Source organism: Jaculus jaculus, chromosome 4 (assembly GCF_020740685.1).
Source record: "Jaculus jaculus isolate mJacJac1 chromosome 4, mJacJac1.mat.Y.cur, whole genome shotgun sequence".
Classification (NCBI taxonomy): Eukaryota; Metazoa; Chordata; class Mammalia; order Rodentia; family Dipodidae; genus Jaculus; species Jaculus jaculus.
In genome coordinates, this window is record NC_059105.1 from 89668804 (window position 1) to 89673999 (window position 5196).

The window sequence follows — 5196 nt, forward strand, 5'->3', positions numbered from 1 at the left end:
TGGAGATATTTTGGCCTTTGTGCAGATTTTCATTCTATTTTAGTATCTCCTTAGGAATTGGGTTGATCTTTTTCTTACTGGCACTATGAATAGTGCAAGTGATCAAATCCCTTTTTGTTACTTTAAGAAGGAATTTTCTGTTTATATAGTATTCTTATGGCATTTTTATTACCTTGATTTCTGACTTCTTATTATCTCAATGTGTCTATGTTTCTTTTTGTTTGTTCATTTTTTTCTTTTGAGACAGGCTCCCGCCATTTGGCTCACTTGGGTCTTAAACTCTGGACACTCTGGTTTCTGCTTTTCAAGTTCTGGAAGTGCAGCCATATGCCACCATGCTTGCCTTGTCAATACTTTTGAATTTTACCTTCACTTAAAAATATAATTGTATTTCTGTATTTATTTTGTTGCTGTGTGTATAGTATTATGGGATGGGTATGTAGAGCACATGCATGAGTGTGCTAACATGTATGCCCCAGCATGCACGGGTGTAGAGGCCAGAGGAAGTTGGATGTCAGTCTTATGCTTTGTTTTCTTGGGACAGAAACTCTCACTGAGCCTGAAGTTGCCATCTTTTTGTTTGTTTGTTTGTTTTTATTTTGTTTCCTGTCATACTAACTGGCCACTGAGCCCCAGGGATTCTTTGGTGTCTGCCTTCCACAGGACTGGGTTATAGGCACATGTGGCTAGGACCAGGTTTGGAGATGGGGCTGAGGATCAAACTCATGCAGGCTTGGGCCCTCTCAGGTCCTCATGCTTGAAAGGCAAGCACTCTTAGCCATTGAACCACCCCAGGCCCTCTCTTCTTATTTATAACCTAGCTTAAATAATTTAAATAATCATGTGGGATCTAACTCCTTTAAAAATTGTTCTAACTTGGATACAGAGTATTAACTGGAAAAGAAGTTTTTGGGTATGGTATGCATGCCTTTATTCCAAGCACACTGGAGGCTGAGACAGGAGGATGGTCATGAGTTTGAGGCCAGCTTAGAGCTAAAGAGTAAGTTCCAGGTCAGCCTGGGTTGGAATAAGACCCTGCCTCAAAACAACAAAAACATATCAGTTTGCTAATACAAATAGTTATATCTCAATGAAAGTTTTTATTATGCCTTTTGTTATATTCTAAAATTCAGCATGTCAGCTGACCAACATCAGCATGTGTCAGCAGAATTCAGTCATAAGTCTGTGGAAAATAGCATGTAAGAACCCTTGACCACAGAGCTGCTGATCTAATTTCTAGATGTATTTTCACTGGGAGTCAGTAGAAAGTCTAGTGCTCATCAGTATCATGGCACCAGGAACCTCCATGAAAGCTCAAAGGTTCTGGCTGCAGAAAATGCTTAGTGTGTAGCAGATTGGGAATGTCCATCCTCTGGTTGTTAGTGAGCTCTTGCCTGCCTCCTGAATCACCTCACTGCTTTGTCCTCTATCTTCCTGTGAGCTCACTGACTTCCTAACTACCACCTTTTTTTTTTTTTTTTTTAAGGTAGGGTCTCACTGTAGCCCAGGCTGACCTAAAATTTACTATGTGTTCTCAGGCTGGCCTCAAACTCATGGTGATCCTCCTACCTCTGCCTCTGGAGTGCTGCAATTAAAGTTGTCTACATCTGTGTCTTTTCCCTCCATCTCTACCTTTAAATTAATAAATAATTTTTTAAAGACTCCATTAGGTTACATTATGTCATCTTTGCTTACTTTTCTTTATTTAGTAGACAATAAAGTTTCTTTTCAAAGTCTCCTTTTAAAGATAGTTTTAGGTTCACAGAAAATTGAGTGGAATGTCTTCAGATTGTGTTCCCTTTCATCTCCCTGCCCATGCACAACTTCCCATGCTGTTTGCATGCTATACCATAAAGGTGTACTTTTCACCATTAAAAGACCTATATTAATGTAAAATAAAATTTCACAGGCTTACATTAGAGTTTTGTTGTTGTTGTTGTTTTGTTTTTTGAGGTAGGGTCTCACTCTAGCCCAGGCTGACCTGGAAGTCACTACGTAGTCTTAGGGTGGCCTCAAACTCTCAGTGATCCTCCTGCCCCTGCCACCACATGGCTTAGAGATCATTTTTTTGTGCTGTACATTTTATGGATTTGGAAAAATGTACCATGCTGCGTATCTATCATTGTATCATACAGAATAGTTTCATTGCCTAGAAGCCTGTGTTCTCCAAGTACCCACCTCTCTCCCAACCTCTCCCTTGGCAACTACTGACCTCTTTTAATGTCGCCTTACTTTTGCCATTTCTAGGATGTTATATACTTAGAATACTATAAAGGCAGGCGTTTTAGGTTGGCTTTTTTTTTTTTAACTTAATAATCCTTATTTCAAGTTCCTCCATGTTTCATGGCTTATTGACATGTATGCTCTGGGTACACCTTGGATAATTTATTCATTCATCTACACAAGGATATTTTAGTTGCATCCATGTTCTGGAAATTATGAATAAAGCTAATTTCTTCATGTATAATTTTTGTGAGAACATCCATTTTCATCCCACTTGACTAAATAACAAGGGGCATGATCGTATGAAATAAGTATGTCATTTTAAGAAGATGCCAAACTACCCTCCAAAGCCACTGTGTTATTGGATGTTCTTTCCAGCAGCGAGATACCCATCATTTTCCCATGTGCTTAAAGTTGTCGGTGTTGGGATTTTGGCCATTCCAATGAGTAAGCGGTGATATCTCATCATTGCTTCAATTTACACTTACTGATGACATATTTCAATGATATATTTGTTCATATGCTTTTTGTCATCTGTATGTGTTCCTGGGGAAATGCCCATTTAGTTTTTTTGTCTATTATTTTAATTGAGTATTTTTTATTATTTAGTTTTAAAAGTTCCATTCTGCAGAGATGGCTCAGTTTGTGAAGTGCTTGCTGAACAGGCATGAGAACCTGAGTTTGTGTCTCAGAATCAATATCAAAAAGCCAGACATGGTAGTGTACACTTGCAATCCCAGCTCTGGAGAGGCAGAAAAAGGATCTCACTAGCCAACAAGTCTAGCCTAGCTGGTGAGTTCCATACCAGCAAGACACCCTGCTGTTAATAAAAGTGTACAATATTCCTCAGAAGTGATGTCCAAAGTTGTCCTTTGGCCTTCCCATAAATGTGTACACACACACACACACACACACACACACACACACACACACGAGTTTCCATATATGTTTGTGATGAACCCATTGGCAGATGTCCCTTTGCAAATATTTTCTCCCAGCCTGAGATTGTCTAACTCTCTTGACATTTCCTTTCACAGAACAGAAGGCGCTAACTTTAGTATAGTCAGCTTATCAATTATTTCTTTCATGGATGGCAAGACAGTTTTAAAGGGAAAAATGTCATGTCTCTATTTCTATTTCTTATAGTTGAAATAAAGCCTGACATATTTTAACCACTTATTGTTAAGGTAATAAATGAGTGGATTAGTGCCTTGCCCTGATCAAATTTCTGTTCAAATAGGACTGTCCACATTCTTATAGTAACAAAAAAGCTTGGCAAATTTAATAAGCAAAAGAAGATTAACAAGTGATCTTAATTGCTTATCAGGTTGACTTAGCCCTCTTACGTTTTTTACCTTGATGTTTTTGCCATGAGCTAGACAGATAGATAGATAGACTACTGATGTACTTATTAACCCTGCTTCATATACAAAAGAACTGTTTTGAACATGGGAAATCTTCTATCTTCTGGTGTAAGTGAATTCTTTGAATTTATCTATTACTCCTCAGAGATGATCTCAGTCTCCACCATCCTGAGCCTAAACCTCGTTGTTGAAGTGGCCAACTAGAGCGAGATGGAATTAATTTATGCATGAAATCTCTTCTGAACTTCTCTATGGTGCCTTACTGTACATATCCTAAATAGCAAATGTTGGATAAGTGATCAGAAAATGTTATAAAAATAATGATGACCAACTGCCAATTTCTTTCTGAATAAATCTTAGGCCCTGCCAAATAGCTTATGATTGAGCCCTAATTACATTATTTTTTTTTAAAGGACACACATTTATCAGTTGTTTAATTAGGTTCTTAGTAAGAAATTTAGAACCCCCAATTTATGAGGATAAATTCTATTTGTCAGAGCAAAAACCAGCGGCAGGTAGCCCTGGAGCTGGAGAACAGTTTTGATCTTTGGCAAAATTAGCCAGTCCACAGCTTTCTGACCCACTTTGTGCTGCTCTGTGATATCTCCTATTTCTCCTGTGTCAAAGACCTCACCTTCCTGATGCCTGGGCTTCTGCTGCTTCTTGAAGTAAGCATCTGTGAGGTGCTTAGGAATTTTAATTTTACTGATATAAATTTTTGTGGAGTTGGCAATGACAAACTTTTGGTGTGCTCCATGCAGAGGAACTCGATTGAGAACGAGGTCCAGTGGTCCAGTCATAAGCCACTTTCCAGCTGCTTCCCCTCTCGCCTGGGGGCTCTTATGAGGATGATCAGGATTGTCCCCGGAGTGTCGGGGCATGCCGTTGCTCAACAGTTTCCATGGCACGTCGTCAGCAAGATGATACCTAGGTATTTTAGGACACTTAACCAGCCGGGTACCTCCACCCTTGTCACCACCAATTGGTTTTGTGACCACAGCAAGAACCTTTTCCTTTTTTTTTTTTTTCTTTCAACCTTGGGTTTGGCAGTTGAGAACTTCCTCTTGCACAGAGCCTTTCTGGAATACACTGCTGATCGGGAGTACCTGCCAGTTCCTCTCACCAGGCCTGGGTCCGGCTGCAGTGGCTCTTCCCCTTGTTTGTCTTTGTAACCTTAGGGTCACCTTTTTAGCCTTGCCTGCAGCACCAGCCTATTGCCTGCAGATTTCCTCTCCTTGGCGCCTGCTTTCTCGGCCTTTTCACCCACCATCTTGTAAGATGGGAAAGAGCTGAGCATTAAGTTTGAAAAAAAAATGCGTTTTGATTGGAGCTGTAAGCAGGTTCAAATCTAAATCTCATTTACCACTTGTTTTCGAGAAAAAAAAACTAGAATCTTTAAAGAAATCAAGACCCATGATTTTTTTTTTTTAGTATGTGTAGCATAAAACCTCTGATCTTTAGTCACATTCATTAGGAATATAAGAGAAATTAGCAAGAGCATGTTAAAATAAGACTTAGTTTTGATTTTAAGCCCTTTTAAAGCATGAAATAAAAAATGAACCTACCCAACATTATTATGCTATGCAATTGTTATTATAATAACAAATGA

The 5196-nt window shown here is 39.1% G+C and overlaps 1 pseudogene; it reads right to left on the reverse strand.

The window, feature by feature from the left end:
* Window positions 1-4024: 4024 nt before the first annotated feature.
* LOC101609051 lies at window positions 4025-4857 on the reverse strand (annotated as a pseudogene).
* Between the last annotated feature and the right edge of the window lie 339 nt (window positions 4858-5196).